Source organism: Taeniopygia guttata, chromosome Z (assembly GCF_048771995.1).
Source record: "Taeniopygia guttata chromosome Z, bTaeGut7.mat, whole genome shotgun sequence".
Classification (NCBI taxonomy): Eukaryota; Metazoa; Chordata; class Aves; order Passeriformes; family Estrildidae; genus Taeniopygia; species Taeniopygia guttata.
This window is the reverse complement of record NC_133063.1, coordinates 23,530,232-23,553,188: the sequence shown is the minus strand read 5'-3', so window position 1 is coordinate 23,553,188 and position 22,957 is coordinate 23,530,232. Positions and strand designations below refer to the sequence as shown.

Below are 22,957 nucleotides of genomic sequence, written 5' to 3'. Positions count from 1 at the left end.
TAGGTTTCTTTTAATTCATTTGTTCCTCAACTACCTTATTTGTTGCACTAAGAAAATAAATACTTCAATCATACAAACTATGTGCATTTGCTTTTTTCTTAAAAAGAATAAATACATTTAAAGTACTGCATAAATATTTTATAGAAATAGCTAAGTACTGCTTATTTTCTTGCATTATCCAAGACTAGTGCCCTTCAATTATTTTTAAAATTATTTCATGCTGGTTTTTTGTTCTTTGTCCTTGGACTCCAAAGAATACATTTCTGAGTACTGAAATATTGAGGAGCTATTTTAGCAGATGAAGACACAAGGATTTTCTTTACTGCCTCATGTGTTTACAGGGTACTCAGAAGAGTTGTTTAGTACGAGAGAGAGAAAGATACTTAAAACAAACACAGTTCTTCACTACTGAGAGATCTAATGCCCAAATGAAATAAGAGGGATCTCAAGTGTATTCACTGGCACTTCTTCCTTTTGGTGTGATTTCTCTCAGGATGTAAAAAAAAGGACTGCTCATCCCACTTTTTTTACTAAGGGAATTACAAATAATATTTTTTGTTTAACACAGCTTTTATGTTCTATGCCAGCTGCATGATTAAATTGGCAAGATTATGTTCCAGGTCTTGCCTCATTCTGGAGGAAAAAAATTTTCACTTACTATATCTAGGAAGTTCTTTGAAATAGTTACTTGAAGGCAAGAATAATTTAGGAAGAAAAAAGCTTCAAGAAGAGCTGTCATTATCCAGCAAAATAGCCAGGGGAATTAATTTACTCATCTTCATTTTGTTGTTAAGAACACGAGCTTACACTGATGTATTTCCAGTCACTCCAGCAAGGCCATGCCTGGCTTCCAGTTGTATAAGCAGACAACTTGACTTTTTATTAAGCCTGAAATGCAGCATATAATGTTTTGTAGCTGAGAAAAGAAAGGGTGATTAATCTCAGCTTTAGTCCATATCAAAAAACATGGGGAACTAGATTTTATTGTAATCTACAACCAGGAATTATCCATCTTGAATTTTTCTTTCCCACCGAGCTTAAAAAAAAGATTTATAGAGTTTTCTACATTTGACTCTCCCATGTAATTGCTGCTCTTTTTGAGTCATCTCTAGCCAATCACACAGTGGTGAAGTGATAGCTGTTGGAAAATATTCAGTCACTTCCCATGCAAGGTTACTTTCTTTTCCCTCAAACAGATGCAGCCAACAGATATCCTTGACTCTACAATCCATATCAACTGCTAAAACATATTTTTGTGTTAGAACCTTGGTTTTGGTAAATTACTGAGATCAGCAGAAATAAATTATTTATAATACTTCTACCTACACTTGGCAACCATGGAGTTCCACCATATATTCTGCAGGTCTGATCCCCTGTTGATCCAGAACACTGGATTTTCTCAAACATGCTAAATCCTTATCTTTCAGTTTTGTCCAGTTTTTCTCTTAAAGGAAAGATGTCTGAAAATTATGAGGAGACAGACATGAATGTACACTTAAATCCTTCCCTAAGGCAAGTATAAGCAGATGAGTTTCTTGTGCTTGAACTTAGCGCATTTTTTTAGGGAAAGCTGAAAACACATCAACATAGTCACACACTGATCCTTTCTTTAATGTTTGCTCCTCCAAAAGTACCATTTGCTGCTCATCACAGTAAAGGGGCTGCAAAGTCACCACAAAATGTTTGTAGTGAAGACTTCAGTATAGCACAAATATGTCTTAAGCAGCTTTACATGAGACCAATAAGATAGAAAAAGCATTTACCTCACAGCAGCAGGCCATCATTTCAATGTTAAATCTCTAAGGTGTCATCAGCAAGTCACTTTTAGAACATGACAGCTAACTTGAAAACCTTAAAATATGTTGCAGTCTTCAGGATAAAAAAGTACTGGTCTTGTGGCTTCATTAAAGAAAAGGAATAGAATTTCCAGGACCTAGGAACAAATGGGCCATTAAGGGGTTTAAAGACTGTGGAGCATGCATTCATTCATCGTGGGGGCATACCTGCTAGAGTGCTAACTGTGTTCGAAGCTTAATAGGAAAACACAAGGATTAAGAAGGCATTATAATAAAAAACTTGTTTCCTAAAATTCCTCATTACAAATATCTATTATGTAAGGAGTTCAACAAATATAATACTGGCTTTTACAAAATCACTGAAAGTGCCAGTGAAAGCCAGAATTTCCTAGTTTCAATTCATCATTGCTTTCTTACTAAGTAAGACTGGATAAATAAAAAAAATAAAAAAAAAAAAAACCCAAACATTTATAACAAGATCCTCTCTGGTTTTTATCTTGCAGTGTTTCTAGGAATTGTTTTCAGCCCTTTGGACATAAGTAGGCCCTGGTAAAGAGGATAGCAAGACAGATAACTAATCTAGATCCTCAAAGGAAATTAAGAAATATCAAAGGAAAGGAAGAAACCACAAATATCATTGTGGTTATTGTCTAGGAGAAACTCTAAAGATGCCTGTTTCCAACAGGAAAGTGTTATCAATGTCTCTCCATGGCAGTCTTCCTTTCGAGAAATCAGATTTATTAATTCTAGTCAAACCAGCTCTATCAGGTCTTGTATTACTTTTGTAATTTATTCCGTTTCAGTGTCCAATTCCCTCAGCTAAGAATGATGTAAAATTACTACATCAGTAGTTAGAAATAAAGATCTAAAGAGTATGGGTTTTTTGCCAGCATTTAGTATGGACTCCAAGTAGAAAAGTCAAAAGAAGAAGCTGGAATAGGAAGGAAGTAGGAGCAGTTACGTTGGAAGGAATAGTCAAGTTGGAAACTATTGCCCTGACAGTAGAAAATAGCATGCTTTAGAGATTCAGCTGTAGTGAGAGACTGAACTCTGAATAAAGAGAAAATCAACTTTCACGTGTAGCCCCAAGTCTCAGAGAAACAGCCTTCATGATAGTTCATGCTGATAATGCTCTGAAATATGTTATAAGAAAACTACAACATATATTCTTGAAAAGCACTCTTCCTGTGGCAGCATTGAAGGACAGGAATGTGCTTTTTGACAGACTTCATTGTAATAGTATGTAATAATGTCACTTCTAAAAAGAGAATTATGATTTGCATTTCTTAAGCTCACAAGGTTAATGCCTCTAGGAAGCCCTTAGGCATAGTGGAAGGGCAGTGAAAACAAAGACATGCATTTCTTATCATCCAAAACAATTACACCCCAACCTGGTAAATAGCTATTACATCACCTAAATCATTACATATCCCTATTTCCATTAGAATAGAAGAGAGAAGGAAAAAATGATTTTAAATTATTTTCATTTCTGCGGTATATGGAGTCCAATTATTACACCAAGAAAGAAATCCCCTCTCTGCTATGTGCAGAGCCTTCAGAGCATTTCAATCTATGACAAATATTCAGTTCTTTGTTCTCTTGAACAAGCCTGTGTGTTCATTGCTAAGCCTAATCACTTTACATAAAAGGCTTAGCTAGAAATAGATTTAGGTCTGAGCCATTCCTCATAGAGGTATCACTTCTATTTGTTCTTCATTCTTGCTTGGAGCTGTATCACCATAGTCTGGAAGCTACCACTTTATATAGAGCCTGTGTATAATCTGATTTCTTAACGTTTGCCATGATTTCCATGGCTCTAGACTGTATTTTTTAGTTGACAATTAAGAACCTGCTGTATCCATTTTATCCAATACATCCTCTGTATTATTTCTATTGAGAAACAAGAAATAATGCTGGCACATGTTAATTTTGGCTTAAAAGATTGCATACCCTGACCCAGAGGAAGTCATACACAGATACCTTATTTGATCTGATTCAAGCTGTTCAAAATTTTAACTCAATACTTCTTTTTGTGAGGCTTGATCCTGCAAGCTGTTAATTACCTTTTAATTGCAACAATTACTCAGCCTCAAGAAAGAGCCAACTGGACCAACTGGAATGTGAAGATTAACCATTCCATGAGACTGTTTGATTGTACTTCATCTGACAGCCAATACTGTTTTGTATAGAATAATTAGGTTCTTCAAATCAGAGTGGCTTTTAAATGTTTTTCCATAATTTTTTGTTCTTCAGTATAATTCTACTCTCTCTAATTTATATGTAAATTATTTAAAGCAAAACAAAACTAAAAACTAAGTGAATTCATCTCTACTGGCAAAAAAATGCCATACGAGCTGTTATGGAGTCTAGAGCTGCCTGTTCACTGACATATGCAAGCCCTTTCCTCAAGGGCAAAGGAAACAGATGTAAGAAAAAAAAAACATAAAAAGCATTGGTCTTTTCTCTGCGTGGATGTGCACAGCTCAAAGAAGGAGTAAATGTAAACAGGCTTTAGCTGTAATTTCCTTAAAGAACCAAAAAATTACCTACCACAAATACAGTGATTAGAAAAAAGACATAGGGAGAATAAGATTTTAGTGATATACTAAGATAGCAGCACCAGACCACAAGGAGAATCTGGTCAGAGAAAGCCAGAAATAATAGATGGTGAAAATGCCAGGGAGGGTTGTGGACACATCAGCTATGATGAGTAAGCAAGGCAAATAAGAAATAAGCAAAAAGAAAAAAAAATTCAGTTTCCTGTCTCAATTAAGAGATGTCTATTTTAAGAACACCGAGGGACATCCAGGAAGATATTTTTGAAAGACAGTCAAAATTTGGTCATGCCACTACTGACCTGAAACCAATCTGAACCAGTGACCTCAGGGCAACTGCCTCACACTTCCTACTGCCAGTCTCCCAAGCTAGCCAAGACTTCATTTTCTGCTTTCTAGCACTGCTCAGTTTTCACGTTGTCTTTTAGATTCCTTGTAGGATTTGATATTGTTTTCTGTAAAGCTACTTTCATTCCCTCTTGCTAGTAGTTGCAGACTCTTTTCTACATTGCTTTCAAGTTCATTTCATAGTTACTTGTGTCATTACTTTTTATGTTTTTTTACTGCTAATAGCATGAAATGTGCATTTATTTCCTCAGCTGCTTCTTAATGATACATGAAGAAACTTAATTTGTATATCAAATATAACTGTGCTTGAACAAAATTTGAGTACAGTGAATCACTCAGGAAATGCTATTAATGGCATTACTGGAATTCTGGAATGACTTGTACTCAATTAAATAGAGCTACATGATGATACATGTCTTAATGAGCATTTGATACAATATAGGAAGGAGACATCTAACTTTCTCTTTTTATTTCTTTATGATTTCAGTTTCTCATCATTATATATTGTTAAATACTCTAAATTTTTTGCAGAAACATTTAACCTAAAACTCAGATAATCTTAGGAAAACCAGCAGTATAGGAATGGTTACTTCAGATGTTTCTTCTGTTCATAGAATAGCATGTATCAAAGAAGCACCTATTTCCTGCCTTCTGTCTAGAGAACTTCATCCATGTTTGATACTGAGGACTGCCTAGAAATCATAAACTAGATGATCACAACCTTGAGGGAAAAAAAAAAAATTAGTTTAGTGCAGAATGGGACGGTAGTAGCTAAAATCTGAGTTAGTTCATTTAAAATCTGTACAAAACATATGATCATCTCAGGCAGCATCACATAGGTATATTAGGTTCCATAATGGCAGTATCATCAATGGGTTGAACTTCAGTCTCAGGCATAAGAAATTACTTTTGTAATTTTTTTGTTGTTTTTGTTGGCAATATACCTTTGGCACGTCTTGTAGCAAAGGAATATTTGCCAAAGGAATGATCTCTTATTCATGAAAGCCACATGAGTGAAAAACTGGTGGATGTGACACATAGGCCACGGTGGTGGAAGTGAACAAGGTAGTGCTGAGGTAATGGTTTGACATGATCATTATGGAGGTCTTCTTCCAAGCTTAACAATTCTATGATTCTCTGGTCTAGGCTATCAAAATTAGGGGAGCGCGTCTCTCTATCATTCAGTGAAGGGCATTTGGTCTGCCTTTAAATGCTTCCAATCCATCTTATTTCATTCCTAGATGTATTTGAAACACAGTGAACATAAATTATTCCTGATGCCAGGGAACTTCTATTTACATTAATTCTAAACTCCACAGAAAGTGTTTACAAAATAAGTTTATAGGGATGTGCAGTAATAGTGATCAATCATTTCAGTATCTAAAGTGACCATTAGCCTTCAGGACCATGGAGAGGATCCCACTGAATAATACCTCCTTGGCAAAGTACGGGCTGTGCTTTGCTGAAGGAATGGGATTCAGACCTGAATACACGTTTTGGTTATGCTGTCTTTGCAATGTTATTTTGTGTCTGAAGGCATTATAAGTATTGTAGTCAACACAGCACTGTCAGTTTGCAGGATTGCTTTCATCTTCTTCAGTTTTACATTTAAAAACTTTAGTTTGGCATTAAAAAAATAGGAAGGCAAGGAAGTGTAGAAATCAAAGAAATGTATTCATGAAAATTTATTGATACTGTTGTCATTATTAGGGACTGGTTTTGTTCCCACAGAAGAAGTATGTGTAACAAAGTGATAATTACATGTGCCAGGGAGAATACAATCAAGTATTTAACTATTTAATTCCCATAAGTGAATTTTGTTCAAGGAAAGCTCTTTATGTTTATTTTTAGGCTAAGAAAAACTTACATGAGGCAATTACAGTTCAGCTCCTTCTGACAAAATTTAATTAATTCCAACAATCAACCAATTTTATTCTATGAGACTCCACCATCTGTGTATTTTGCAAACTGCACTCATGCTTTTCAGAAGCCCCAGAATTAACTTTCTTTTTTCATTTTATTTTCACCAAATTTGATGCAATTTTTAGAGCATCAGTCACACATTGTCAAGGAAAAGGGGCTGACAATATTTTTTTTTAAACACAGCCAGAGTTCACAATCCAGATGTCTGCACCTTTGTTTTGAGTTATGACATGTATTTAAGGAGAGCTGGGCTGGGAAATTGTAGGGATAAACTGCTTCACCTTCCTATGTGCATAAAGGAGCTTAATGGCTCTTTATTGCTAACCACATTAAGACATTGGCAGTGCCCTTCAGTCTCAAAGAGCTTTGATACAATCAGAAACAAGCAAAAGGGTTTTGAAGTGCTCTGCATTGAAGGTTATCTGAATTGTGTGGGAAGGTTTATGAACATAATGATATTTACAGCAGCTTTGCAAAGGAACTGAAATTATGCTCGCTATTTTCAAATATAAGTCGTTTTTGCATGTATCTACACATATAAGGTGAATGTTTCTGTATAAACCAAACTGTAACCACTGCATTGATTATCAGAGAGACCCAGGATCCTAAATTCTTCAGTGCACCTTGAAAATCCTGGTATCACTCAGCTGCAACCTCAATGTTCGGAATATCTACACATACCTAGAAAGTTTTTTTGCATGCAGATATAGCTTCTGATGAACCAAAAACAAGAGAGCAAAAAAGGTTTAGAGGGTGTTTGATTAATTTCATATTAGTTCTGAACTTTGGGCACTCTTTCTTTCTAATTGGAGGATGAAGGGAAATGCAGACCCCTGGAAGTAACAAAGCTGGAAGGAGCAGAAATTGGTGTCGACACCAGTCTGGGTAAACCATTTGTTTTTAAATGTATACCTCAAGCTGGAAACAGGATTTTCTACTTCTGTGCAACTTCCAATCAAGAAATGAAGAGGTAAGTAATCTTTCATTTTAATGGCTTCTGTTTTGTTACGCCAGTGTGGGAGGAAGGAGATTGAATCTTTGGAGGATGTTACCTACCTTGATCCTTAGCAAAAAATTAAAAATCTATCAGCAATTTAAGGGAAGATAATGTTTCTATTTCTCAATTGCAGAAATTAATTTTCAGTTTCGTAGCTTTTTTTCTTTAAATAAAATCTTTAACATTCACATTTTGTTACCCCCCTGATTTCTTGATTTATCCTGAGAACAAAAATTTCACCGCTATTCTCATGCCTTCTCTCCCACTTTTATATCAAATGGAAGTGTAAATTTTCCTGTGGATGTAAACTCTCTTATCAGTCCCTCTTCTGCCCAACAAGGCCAGTGCTAGTAATAAATACAATCCCATCTTCATCTCCTTTTCTGTCATTCTGTCACATTTTCATTTTAGTATTTTAAAATGCAAATGCGCTAGAAAAGTATGTTGGTTCTGATAAGAAGCAGTGCCTTCAGGTTTGACACAGAGCTGGATTTTAAAAGTACTGTTTTGCATTTCCCAAAGACAACAGGTGGCAAAACAAAGAGACTAAAATCACCCATAATATGAGCAATGCAGTATAACTTTCAAAAAGTACTATAATCAAGTCTTATTTTCCTCTTTGTTTTACTGTGAATAGTCAGAAAAATAAAGCTGTGAATTAAGTTGATAGTTTGGTATTCATACACCCACTTTTTTAATATCATCCTACTACTTAACCCACCATTGTAATAGCAAAGAATTTTCCATTTCCAAATTTTATATCATCCATAGCACAACAGAATAACTTTGCCAACAAATAGCTTGCTTTATTCTGTAGTTTACGGTTTAAGGGGCTTTTACACTTCCCACTAATTCATTGTCTGCATTATATCAAAGACAAGGAGAGCAATCATTTAGCCTGGCAAGTTAAACTATCTTTGAATTATATATTTTGATATATAGATTCCCTTGTCTGCAATATTGCCTTTATTTATTACAATGTGTTATACAGCAAGCTTTGAGACTTAAATTTTTGAAAGTCAGCAATGTTTATTTAGATTTAATCTGTTAGTTTTCTGATTTAAAGCCTTGAATATGTCCTGAAAATTGTGCATCCCTTTAGATACTGCATATGTCAGCAAGAATTAGAAGAAGAAGTGAAGCATATTTGTTCTGACCTACCAAACTAATATATTCTCACTTTGTGTCATATTACAGGTGGCTGGAGGCTATGGATAAAGCAGTGCATCCCATCCATCAGGTAATGCTGCATTTAGGTGAGAAGCATGTGTCCAGCAGGTTGACTGAGAGAGTAGCTGTGTTTGTACATGGTCAGGCGCAGACAGCAACATGGAACCTGCATACTTTTGTTCTGCTGGGCTGTGAACTACTCCAGATGTAAGAGCCATACACAGAATTGTGACTCAGCTTGTATGCTTTGCTGCAATATGGTGATTTAATCAAAATGCTCCCTCTCCGGATATGAGCAGATAGCAACCAAACCTTTAGGCTGGTTTGGAAACGTAACATGAAATTAGTGTAGCAGGCAGAAAGCAAGAGTAGAGATGACTCTCATAAGCTATTGTTAAGCCTTAGGTAATACTGTTCAGGATTCAGGAAGAGAAGGGTCATATCTTCCCAAGTATTCCTAAGTATTCCAACAGAATATTGGGTGACAATGAGACATGATTGCTGAGTTCTTATTTTCTTGTTTTCAGAGATAAGAAAGATAATATGTTGATAAAAATTGACTTACCTATCTCTTTACACTGTTATGTTTTTTGCTGGCGCCTGTGGCAGGAAAAATACGGCCATTATTGATCTTGAGCTGCTACTTGGAGACCTTACTCAGCCCAGCATAATTCAGTATCAGTGGTCTCTGGCTGACCCTTGAATTGGGAATTGATAAGCCAGTTTCAATATTTCCAAACATAGAGGTCAAAGACATTTTAGTCTGCCCTTTCCTGGCCCTGTGAGTCCTCCTTTCCTGCTGTAGACAGACCATATTTTTAAAAATACGAAAATTGCAAGGTACAGATTAAAACCTGCATTAATGAGTGAAAAAAAAAAAAAGAGTGATTCCTTCAGCAACATTTAATGATAGGTTTAAAAACAGTGAATGGTGTTTCTTGATGTTTAAAAAGCTTTTGCACTGAAGTAAAATTGATCAAACATATTTCTTTTGGCTTTAGCTTTCAGATGAGGTTATAAGTGCAAAACCTGAGCATTTCTCAAAAGCTTGTGAAGGAATCCACACGCTTGAAAACAGCAAAAATATATCAAATAATTGAAAGTGTGTATCCTAACCTAAAGAAACAATAAAACAGCCTGAGCCAAAAAGGATAATAAGGCTTACATAGACAAAATATATCAAAAGAGTCCTTCTTTAATGTGGCATGCATAATTAAGCTGTTATATGAAATTTTCAACATTAGACATACAGAAGGTTCATTCATGCATTCATCCATTTACAATACAGTAAAAAAAGGGAAGGGAAGTTCTGACAAGGGAAGGGAAACATTTTGTGCGTGGTAGTGCTTCATCCAAGTCTGAATGCAATATCCCACTGTCAGGCACCACAACATTTTCTCTGAAACTCAGAGAGCAGATGGTGAGTTTTGTCTTGCCAGATTATATAGAGTAAAGACTACTGAGGTCAAGCAATCAACATGGCAATTCTTAAAAAAACTTCATACAGCTGTGGAGTAATCCTTTTTGTACCTACAAAACATGTAATGAAAAATAAAATAGGTGCAGAAAAGACAAATCATTATTTTAAGAAGAGAGTAGACATTTGGATATTTTCTCTCACATACACAGTTATGTAATTTCATTTTCAGCATTGAATTTTCTTGTAACTTAACCCCAGTAGCAGCTCAGCCCCACACAGTTGCCCACTCACTAGCTCCCAGTGTGAGAGGGGGAAAGAACCAGAAGACTAAAAGTGAGAAGACTAGTGGGTTGAGATAAGGGCATTTTAATAGGTAAAGCAAAACCTATACACAGAGGAAGAGCAAACCAAAGGATTCATTCACCCCTTCCCATAGTTGGGCAGGTGTTCAGCCATCCCCAGGAGAGGAGGGCCTCATCACATGTAATGGGTACTCAGGAAGAGAAATACCAAACACCACTCTGAAGTTTCTCCCTCTTCCTTCTTCTTCTCCAAGTTTCATATGATGAGCATATGAATGTTGTATGGTCTGGGCTATCCTTGTGGTTGGTTAGGGTCACCTGTTCTAGCTGAGTTCCCTCCCAGCTCCTTGTGCATCCCCAACCTCCTCACTGGCGGAGTGAAGGGTAGAAAGCCCTTGGCTCAGTTCAAGCCCACCTCAGCAATAACTAAAACATCCCTGTGTTGTCAACACTGTTTTCAGCACAAAACCCAAACACAGCCCCATACTATCTACTGTGAAGAAAATTAACCCTATTATAGCCAAAGCCAGGACAACTTTTCAGAATATTTTCACAACAAAAGCTAATTTCTTAGCAGAAGACTAGAGCTTGTGTCTTTTCATACTGGCATGTCCTCCTTAATTTTTTACCAGAGCAATTCATTACATACTTACTTTGCAGAATCATGTGTGGGTAGATGTCACACTGCATAACACTACACTCCCACCATTGGCTATCAAGAACCCTGAGTGCCTGGGGCTTCTCCACCAGCTGGACAGGAGCAAAGATGTCTGGATTCAGCACTACTGCATTCTAAAGGATGGTTGCTTGTACTTTTATGCCACTCTCCGGTCTACACCTGCCCAAGGTAAGGATGGCTGTAGATTTGAATTTATTATTGAAGTAGAAATGTTTCACTGCAGTTTCCAAGTAGAACTTTTACCATTAATGGGAGTTTCTTATCAGGAAATTCATGCTGTTCTATGAAGGTGAATGAAGGAAAACCAGACTCAGTCTCTATTTATCCACTAGCTACCTAATTCCTGACCCTAGTCTTTTTTCCTTTTCCTCACACGTTTTTGATTTTTTCTTTCTGAAATGGATTATTCCACACACATTACCTTAGGAGCAGTTATCAGAAACAAGATCTACCCTTCTAAAGCACTTTATGATGGGTTGAGGCAGTCCCACTGATGGCAGTCTCCTGAAAGCTGTCAAATCCTGCATGTTAGGAAGTATCCACAGATATCATAAACTCTGACTGGTTGCCCCGAAACTACCAGGTTTTCACATTACCTTGTTAAAGCTATTCCATCTTTCAATACGCAGAAGTTTCCTACTGCTGGAGAGCCTGTGGTCTTTGCAGATAAAGCTGCCATCTCTCCTGCCACAGCAGGAGAGGGTGGCTGCCCACTCTCAAAGCAGCAAAATGATGCTAGTGGGGTCAATTGCAAGCAGAGCTCACTTCGCACACAGAGAGGGGATGGATGAAGACCTGCGAGTCCTTCCTCCCTGTGCTAAGGAAGCTGGCAGACAGAAGAATCAGAAAGAAAATACTTTTCTTTTTGCTTGCTAGCCAGTCTTCGGACAAAAAGGAAAAAACTTTTCTTAGCCCTTATGCTATTATGATCGGGCAGAAGGTACTCCACTTCCTGTCATTTGCATAACACTCTTCATCTGCCAAAGGCCATACTTACAAAATGACTAGGGATTTCCTCCTTACATTAAACCAAAGCTAAGGTTTTCACAGAGAAAAACAATGAACTACTAGAAATCCAGAAATTAAGTTTTATGCATTTATGACCCTGAAGCTTATGTTCCTACTGCCAAATATTTTCTTTGATGTTTAAATATCCTACCACATAAAAATTCTTTTATATGGTAGTATTTTTTCTTGTTAGTGCATTTCTTTTCAATTTTCACCACATATTCTCATTCTATCATTTTCAATGCTAGAACATTAATTTAGTGCTGTTATGCCTAAATGTGAGACTCCCCAAAAATAAAAACCCTGTTCTGCACATCTTTCTGACTATTCATCATGAATGTATAAAGTGAACTTACACCTTAAGTTGCACTGAAGTGAAATTTGAAGGGAAAAAAAATAAATAAAAAGAGCAAAACAAAAAGCAGTTAAAATTAAAATGTCCAGAAGATCAGGTTCTGTCTAATGCCTCTCCTTCACAGCTGACTAATGTGGCCTGCAATGACACCTCAGTTACTAATGGCAGCAGAAGTAATAACACCTGATTTTAGGAATTTTTTTAATGTTGAAATTCATATCCCTTTAGTTTTTAAAGGAACGAAAAATAAAGTATCAGTGACAAAACCAAAGAACTTCCAGAACTTTACAGTAGCTTGAGGCAGCCTCATTAATAGCAGTCAAAAACTAGGAAAAATATTTTGCCATCTCTTATTTAATGAAAAGTTAAATAAATCTCTGTTGCTCATCATTTGATAGATAGGAAGCCTGTTTAACACTGTTGAAATCAATTTTCATAAAAGAAATGGAACTTTCAGATTTTTAAATGTCAAGTATATCAAACTCTGTGAATACACTAATCTGAAAATCCAGTTTGCCAGATTTTTTGGTATCGTTATAACTGACAGTAATTCTGTAAATGGTATCTGCAATATACATAAAGCATGCTATTTTATTCTATCCAGGTGGCCTTTACCTGCAGGGCTATATTGTGAGTGAACAGTCCCTGGGCTCCAAGAGATCTGTCATTGAACTCAAACCTCCATCTGAAGAATTTAAAACTTTTTACTTGTGTGCAGAGAATGTAAATGAAAACAAAAGGTAAACCAAACATTTTTCATTTGTCTTTTTTTTTTTTTTCCAGTTTAGTTACCAGACTTTAGGGACCAGGAACTATGTAGCTTGGGAAGATCTAGTGACATCTTTGCAGTCTGTTTTTACTTTTCCCCCTAGATTTCCCTTTAACAATAGCCTTAGTCAAACTGTAGTTAAACGTTGTTCTGGTTTGAAAGCAAAACCAGTGACAGACTCTAAGTCAGAAATACAATTTATTAGGAAAAGGGAAAAGAAACAAAATACATGCAATAATACAAAATAAAAAACACTGACAGAGTCGGAATACAACCTGACACCCTTTTGGCCAGCGTGTTGGTAGCAGTCCAAATTGGAGTGGCTGCAGCCCTCCTGGAGTGGCAGATGTGGTTCTGTTGGAGCAGTGATCCTGTAGAAGGGTGTAGTCTTAATCTGAAGATCCAGTGGAAAACTCCATCTGTTCCTCTTGGGAACCTGTGGAAAGGCTGCCACTGATGTCCCCAAAACCCAGATTATATCCAGTTAGGAATGCTTGGCTCCTTCCTCTGGGCAGAGCATCCCACAATGGGAAGTTATAGTTCTTATCAGTCATGCAGTGACAGTCAATAGTCCATTATCAGCAGCTGTCTCCCCTGAGAGAGGCTTATTTGTGAAAGAGCTAAGGAAAACTGCTCACTTAACAGAAGACAACTGCTACACAAATGGTAATGGAATACATCTTGCTTCTCACTCTGGGACAAGCATATCCTGGAGCATGTGAGCCATCAGTTCTGTTCTTTTCAATGCTGGAACAACAGCAAGGCTGGCTTGCAGAGGTTTGGAAATAAAGCTGGATAAGGTGTCTTTCACAATTATGTGTGGGTGATTATACTGAACACAAAAGCTATGGCACTTCTCATTAGTGAGAGTGGAGTGTATATCCTTCTCATTCCCAAGAATTATTGTCTTCTATCAATGACCATTGTAATTTAACTAAGTGAATTAGACAACAGAAACACATTCTGAAGGTAAATTCCCTCACCATAATCCAGTCAAGTTCCCACATCAGTGGCAGTTTTACCTAAAGCCTATTAATTACACTACCTAGGCTTTAATTTAATGAACAGAAGACATAAGCCTTTCAGTATGTTGGAAAATTGCTCTTAAGCTATATTGTTTTTGTAGCCAACTCCTCCACCTTCTGCATCTCTCCAATCCACTGATTATGAGTACACATAGTAATAGGGTTGAACTCCATTTATAAAAGGTGTATCTCAAAGGGCAGAGAAATGCATACATAATACTTGATCAGGGACAATTGTTGGTCTCTCATTTCTTCTAGGTGGATTACAGCTTTGAAAGCTTCAATTAATAAATGGTTACCCCTACACCAGGCAATCCAAGATTTCATGAACAAACCACTAGAGGAGACAAGGATGTGAGAAGAAAGCTCAGATATTCCCATTTCTGTTTTGCATTTAAAATTCCATACTATATCTTTTGAGCTATCTCAAGAGATACTCTAGTAGCAGCTAACCTTTAGTATTGCTATACATTCAGAACTTTTGGAAACATTAAAAAAATAAATGCAAAGCAATGTTGCCTTCTTTGTCACTGTATTTTGTGTTTCTACTTCAACTCAGACCACACATAGAGTCTACTTTACAGCTGTGATGTGACATACATTCCACATACATTTTGCACTCCCTGCTGGGGGTTTTTGGTGGGTTTGTGGGTTTTTTTGGGTTTGGGGGCATTATTTGCAAATGCAATCTTTGCAAAGTGTTCTGCTTTTTCATCCAGATGATTCATATGTAGGTTTGCCTATAAGTTTCTAGGTGTTGTGGTGCTTGAGACCAGCTGGATTTACTGAAGGGTTAGCAGCTACATACAATAGTATGGAGTAAACACATGGAGTAAATCTGTATATTTTTGTTGTGCTAGTGTACATTCTATCTAAAGATTTAATTTTATGATGATTTTGATTTAGTCATCTGCCATCACATCACAGCACATTTGTGAACAGAAATCAATTGAAGAATCAAAGGATGCTGTTTCCGCCAAAGTTAGCAGTAAAAGACAGCAGCATAACTCTTCCTATGAATAAATCTGGATATTCAGTTTCCAAGCTTATCAAAACACTAATTCAAGTAAAATTACAAAGGTTAGTTCAAAGATGCACCCAAGACAAGCAAAAAAAAATCTGCCAGTCTGTGAAATTGTAGTTATAGAAGCTGTTATACTTGCTTTTCTTATGATCTTTAGACCAAGTGTTTGAACACACTAGAAACTCAGCTACTCACTTGCTGAGTAGCTTGTTACCATTAGCCTGGAAAACATCAATTGCAATGCAGAAAAAAAGCTAACAAAAAGCAAGTGGTGCTCCCGCAGCCACTACAAATGTATTTTTTTAGTAGAGAGATTCATTAGCTTTACATGCTTGAAGCAGTAGTACTTCAAAGAATGCTGCTAAACTGTTCAAATTATATGCTACATTGACTTGAGTGATTTATTTCAAAAATAAGAATGGTTATTTAAACAGTGTAAGAACGTGTTTGCTTTGTATAAATCTGTGTTCTGAGGTAAAATGCACAGCTAGATTTGAAAAAAACTAGTCACCACAACCGTATTCTACATTCTACAGTGTTTTAAAAATTTTGTGTTCAGAAATACAATTTGCATTTCTGCTAAAACTCCAAGAATAAATAATGAAGTAGCTATGAATACTTCTTTTTTTTACTCATTTTCACAGTGAAGAAAATAAGACTTATGGGTCAAGTACAAATGTTCTTTACTTGAAACTATTAACTTTCCCTGGGTTAGCTATCCAATATCCAATAACTGTCCAAATCAGAGTGACAGCTCAGAGACAGAAAGCAGAAAAGCAAACAAACAAAAGAAAACTATATATAAAACAAATGCAAACAAAATTAAATGTGTTTTCTGTTAGAACAAATGTGTTTTCTGTTAGAAACAGTGGAGAGTCCTGTGAAGGGCAATGTAACTGTAGAAGGGTCTGGAGTACAAACCCTGTAAGGAGCAGCTGAGGGAGCTGGGAGTGTTTAGGCTGGAGAAAAGGAGAGTCAGGGGAGCCTTAATGAGTCTATGATTTAAAAAAATTAGTGTAGTGAGTAAACTTAGGATTTCTCAAGTAACCATAAACTTTGAAAAATTACTGAAAAAGAAAACCAAAACTATCAAACTTTAGAACATTTAGTTTTTAACCAGGGAATTTGAGGAGGAGCCCCAGGCAAGCTTTCTACCTTTCTTTGAGTCAAGGCTTGTTCCTTTCTGTCTGTTTGACAAGAGATCAGAGTAGCCTATAGCTGTTGTTTTTTTCCTGAGAAGTAGGTACACACCCCAGAGATTTGGGCTGCCATCCACTCCTTCTTGTACCACTTCATCTCCTTTTCTTGGTAGAAGAACTAGACGCATTCTGAAAAGTATACTGAGATTTTTCTCAACATGTATCAATAACATTAAGATTATCACCAGGGAAATTTGCAAATTCTCAAGCTTAGTGACCATAGTTGATTTTACTGTGATTTTCACCGGGTATATACACTACTTTTTGGACAATATTTCTAGCATGAATTATAGCTCACTTAGCTTGGCTTACATATGAACTACAGGACAAATGTTAGTCATGGTCATCAAGTCAGCTCTGCCTTTTTAAAAAGAACTAAAGTGGGAGGTTAGTTCTACAACCTTTCCATAGCACAACCAGATGTTATTTACTATAATGAAACACTAATGCATGCATCTCATGTTGCTAGTGAATGGCCCTTCCCAAGAATGTCTCTTTAAGGTAGGAAAGAGAGTAGCAAAAGAGTACCCAGAATGCTCACTTTACCCTTCACTAGCCTAAACATTTAATCCAAATACATTTCATATCAGAGGATATGTTATTACCATGCTCCAAGTGCAAAGAGAAATGATGAAGAAGTTACGGGTAAGTTGAAGAAAGTAAAAAACCACAAAAACATGGATCTCTTAGGCATGGAAAGGCCGAGAGATTGGATGAGATGGTTTGATGGAGAAATTGCAGCTGTTCAATAGCAAAAAAGACCCTTCCACTTATTCAAGGGGCAAACATGGTACCTATAACCTGAACTAAGTTACCAGATGGCATGTGTGGTAGAATGTAAAATTAATTTCTAATTCTTTTAACAGGTATGATATTTATTACACAAATAACCTTCAACATGCACTATTTCAGTACTATGTTTAGCTTTTTGAGATCTTTGTAATGGAAAGTTTTGAGGCCAAATAAATAAACGTGCCTTTATTGACAAGGTAGGGTAAAGCCATAAGCAGAACTATCACTTCCATTCCTTTCCTGGGTAACTGCACCACAGCATAAAGCACACAGCAGTGTGCACATTATCTAATGTTTGTTATTGAAATAAAGTTACAACTTTATTTAAAGTTCCCCTTTGGAACTGAAGTTTTAGTTCTCCTCTAAGTTTTTGTTGCAACTCCTTGAAAAGAAGTGAAACTGGGGTGAGCTACTTCACTACTGTCTCAGGGGTCAGCAAAGCTGTACAATCACTGTATTGTCAGGATCCTGCCTAAGGCTCGTTTGTTTGCAAAGAAGACTTTATAATTATTAGGAGGTATATCTGCTTTCAAGGTTTTCTTTCCACTACCAGGAACAAGATAACTGTGTTGAACCCAGAATGCTTCCAGCAACAGAGTATAATATTGTGCTGAGAAGAAATGGGGTCGTGTTCTTGAAGCATGGTTTATTCAGACTGTTTTCTGTCCTCCAAACTGAGCTATTTTTTCTGCCCTGTTCAGTAGAAAATATGTACAAGTTTCTGCAGTAGGAAAGCCACAGAGGATCACCAAGGCATTCTTCAAACAGATGAGTTATTTAGCTGGAAACAGTTTGAATCCACAAAAATATTTTTGGGAAGTGTGTAACTCTGTTTTGTAGCAGTTTTTTGAAGGAGCGAGATCCAGCATGCCCCACAGGAAAGAGCCAGCATGCCAGCCTGTACTCTATGTTCCTATGTGAGATAGAGCGACCACAAGTGTGAAAATTTACCAATGAAACAGACTTCTCTCTACATCATTAGCAAAATAATCTGATGAAGGAAAGGACGGAAGCAGTGAGAACCACCAGGAAGTAAATTTTCAAGCTCAGTCTGCAAGAACTCAAGAAGCAGCCCTAGACAACAATACAGTCATTATAATCCACTGTCAAGGAGACAACATGAAAGCTAAAATAATATTACTAAGAGCTAAATGCAAAGGTAGAAGAAAAAAATTAACATCAGAAGTCACCAGTAATTAAAATGAAGAGCAGCAGTAGTGACTGACAATCCCATGGGAAAAGGGGATTCTCAGAGTGAATCATGGTAGATATAGCAGAGGCAGGAAAATCCATTCCTAGCTTTGTATCTTAGACACAATACAAGCTGGCATTGGTTGGAAATAAGAAGAAATACACAAAATCCCAGTGGAATTGAGTTTGAGCCTGCTATGCCTTCATGATGGTAAATACTTGTGCCAGCAAAACAGAAGTTTATCTATGTCCACAACAGTCACACTGTGCTATGCATTCAGGGTATGTTCACTGCTGCAAAGCTTGTCTGTCTGCAGTTACTCTGTTCCGTCACTAGATCACTGCCAATGTCATTAGGACTGCAAAACAACCACAGCATAATTCCAACATTATCAACAAGTTGTAACAACACAGTAGAGATTATGGCCAGATGCTTTTAAAAATCATTCCAATGACAATCTGTAGGAAAAAATGTAGGCTGCAAACAGGACAGGACTGATGCTTTGAGCTGATTGCAAATGGGAATTTGAAAGAGTACCACCCACATAACGGCAATGTAAACAAGGTAATCCTACAGGATATATTCAATGCTAAAAAAAGAGTAAGAACAGTCCCTCACCATCAAGGAGGAAGATGGATCACGGATCTTGATTTCAATAAGGAATTTTCAAGGAGTGGGATCATCAAGACCCCCTCCTCAAACACAAACAAATATGCAGGACTGACAGAAGAGGTAGTGCCTGAAGAACCCTTACAGAGAGCTCTACGTGCTGATTTGCTGAGATAAAAATTGGTTGTTAAAATCAATCAGAAGAAAAGGCTATTGTTGAAGAATTTTAAAAGCATATTCTGACATTCAGATTAGAGCAGTGTACAGATTAACAGCAGCTATATATATTCTTTGTTACAGAGTGCTATGCAGCTTTCATAGGGAACTTATTTGACATCAGGTTGGGAGATGAAATCTCAATACTTGTTATCAGTTACTGAGATCTGTCAGGAGCACAGCTCCAGCTTCAGAGACTTCAGATCAGAGGCAAAGGATAAAGACCAGAATTTAAAAAATAATGTTTCCATGTCATTAGCCTTTCTCCTAATTTCTTGGGTTTTAGTTGTTAGAATGAAGCAAATATTGTAAGACTTTTTTACAGAACAGTATTATTTTCAGGTCCACATAGCAATGACATAAAATATTTTTCTATTTTTATCTGCCACAGTCTTTAGCTGTGAATTTTTTCCTTATAGATTTTTATGTGTATCATACTAGTAAACACAAAATATAAGTTCTTATCCAGCAGTATAATAGCCTGTAACTACTACTCAGAGCTGCCTCCGAAGAATTAAACTGACTGTGATCCATTAAGAATAGCCAAGTAACAGCTCCAAAGAAGTAGTGATTTCTCAACGTTAGTAGTAAAAATAAATATGCAAAACCTGCTAAATATGCAAACGAGCCTACGGGTCCATACTGCCATGCATCCAGCATGCTGCCGTGCTGGCCCCCAGGCTGCTGCAGACAAGCCAGCTTAGGTCCCCAGGGCAGCTTCCCTGGGTATGCGCAGTGCTGTGGCTGGCCTATGAGGTGACAAGCCCATTCAGGTACCTCTCAGCTGTGACGTGTTGCACATGCAGCCTGAGGTTGGCTGAGGCTCACAGTCTGGGACATCTAAGCCTCTGTTGATATAAAATGAAAGTTTGCTAACTTCCCTGTGCAGTGCATTATAGCCACTATGTACACAAAATATACTTCCAGTTAACAGAAAGAATGGTGGTTTCCTTTAAAAGTTTGAGTTGCTGCATCTAGAAATAATAAAAGAGAATAAAAAAGAAAAGAAAACTCTTTCAGAAGAAAATTTGAACACAGCACAGTTGGTAAACATGCTACTGGAGAATTGCAGTGCCAACAGAGAGTAAAAAGAAAACTTGTTAGCAAAAACAATTTATTCAGCAGCCAACATGCATTAGGATATGTGCAGCATGTGCATTACTGTCTTATTGTTTGGATCCTTAGGAGGAAGAAGAGATGAAGAGCAACACAAAGTAAGTACATTTATAAATTATAAATACATTTATAATTTATTTCTGGATAAACAAACTTATCTTGTCACTGTGACAATATATGGAGCAACAAAAGACAAAGAGAGAATAGGTGAAAAGAGTAAATGATTTAAAATTTTGTATGGACTCATAAAAACATAGTCTGATGCATCTGTAACCCAGTTTATTTATCCCATAAGCTGTTTTGCTTGAGGTTGCATAAGGTTAAATAAAATATTTGTAGTCAGTATTATACATGAACATGTACACAGACTCTCTGGAAGGATTGTACCCGCAGCCGCCTCTAACATTCTTCTCTAAAGCATTCAGGAAAAGGATTCACCTCAGAGATGAAAAACCCTTCAAGTCAATTATGGTGCCTATACAATGTATGCCAGAGAGAAAGCATAGAAAATGCTTTTGTGTTACTAATGTAAATGCAGACTGTAAGACAGGAACAAAGAACTTTATGCAGCAAAAGCAGCTAAACTCAGCTACAAACTAAAATTCAAATTCCTGGTGTTATACAAAGTGAACAGTCCTAGAGAGTGGTTTCAAAAGGATTATACACATCTGAACACATACTGTGTACACAGAAACTCACACTCAGCTTTTAGAGGGAAACTGAAACACCGGCTTTATAACTATTAGAGCAAACAACAGTCTGCCAGCTCCAAAGAGCACAAAGGTTTTGCTAGGGGTTATGCAAAGAAGCAAAGGTATCTTTCAGATGCAGTAAGATGTCTTTCAGCAAGTCAGCTTCAAGTTTCCAGTCTTCTGACCCCAGCAGCATCTCCACCACCTTTGCTCTCAGTGTCTCAGTAAGGAAACAGCAAACTGGTCTGGCCCTGTGAACAGTAACAGCAAGCAAGAAAGTGTGATGAGGAAGAGATCATTTGTGGACTTCATTTATCAACTTCATTAGAGCCAGGCTTAAACCAGTACATTCCTCCCTGATTTCTTTTTAATCAAACAGCCACTGATGACATTGAAAGGAGGGCTGCAAATACATGTTTTTCAGCTGCTTTGCTGTCCAGCTGATGGAACTGTCAGAACCAAAAGCATGAAATAAGAACTGGAGTTTTAACAGCTTCGTATCCTTGGTGCACCAAGAGTAAAAAGGCACTGAGACAATGCTACAGCTTTCACTAATGCACAACAGATTCACAAACCCAGATTAAAGTCTTTTCTGCGCCTCCTGTTGCCCCTGCACATAAGATCCAATAGAAAAGGGAGAGGGAGGAAACCCAAATAAACTGAGAACAACGACTACAGGGAAAGCAAATAAACCAGAATAGTTCCTTGGAGAAAATTAATTTTAAGGGTTTCAGTGATGATTAGGATTTGACAGATACAGGCAGCTATGCAAGCCAAAGAGGCTGCAAAAGAAAAAGCACCAGCCAGAGACTGTAGGATATAAAAAGGAGGGAGCATGACAAGCAGAAACAGACCAGGGAAGAGAAGGAAAACTGTAGTAAATGGGGAATTTTTTGAGTACATCAAGACAGTGAAGTATGACGCCAATGAAGACACACAAGAAAGTGTGGTGTAGGCTAGACTACAGTTTCTAATATCCCTCAGAAAAGCTGCTACTTCATAGGACTGGGGGAGAGCGGCTGGCAGAAATGCAAAGTAAACAAATAACATTATAATTCATAACAACTGTATACACTGCACAGACATCTTTAAATTTTTTGGCAATGATGAGGGACACAAACAATGTGTTTTGACAGATTGTCCTTGCTTGAGGCAAATTGTCATATTTGTCTAATACTGGGTACCATTAAAATCTGAAAAACTGGCAACCTAGAAAGCCTCTTCAAACCTTCCTCTGTAAACCATGTCTGGAAAAATAGCCATTAAAACTCTAACCTATTTAACCTAAATAGCTTAGCTTACTTAAATAGTACCTCAGTCAACAAATATTTGAATTCTTCTTTCATCTTCCATATGCCCTTCGAGTGTCATTTTGAATTTATGAAGATGACAGCAGGTTGCATGTTACAGAACAAGCCATTTGTTGCAGAAGCTGTTGCCAACAAACCTGGTAAAATCATCTGACCTGCTCTGCAGAGAAGCATTATTAACATAGAGACTGCATTTTTTGGGGGATGCAAAAACTTGGGAGAAGAGAGTGCAGGAGTGGGAGTGACCTGCTTCAGCGACTGAGAGTGACAGGTATAGAATGAACAGAGGAAGATGAGGAGGGTGTGGTGGTGCCCTCTGTCTTTAGGGAAGAAGAAGATCTCTGTTCACAAGACCCTTGGCCCCAGGGGAGGAGAAAATGGGGGGGACTGTTGTCCCAAACTGAGAAACTGTTGTTCTTTGGTACTTAGTGAAGCATCCTTAAAGGAGCCCTATGAGCAC

At 37.2% G+C, this 22,957-nt stretch overlaps 1 protein-coding gene across 1 annotated transcript in view; it reads right to left on the bottom strand.

Moving 5' to 3' along the window:
* Positions 1-20,763: 20,763 nt before the first annotated feature.
* Positions 20,764-22,957, bottom strand: part of MACIR (macrophage immunometabolism regulator) — a 28,328-nt gene continuing 26,134 nt past the window's right edge. The window contains exon 3 of the mRNA XM_072921965.1: positions 20,764-21,438. The gene's annotated coding sequence lies outside the window, so the exon portion shown is untranslated. The remainder of the gene's footprint in view (positions 21,439-22,957) is intronic.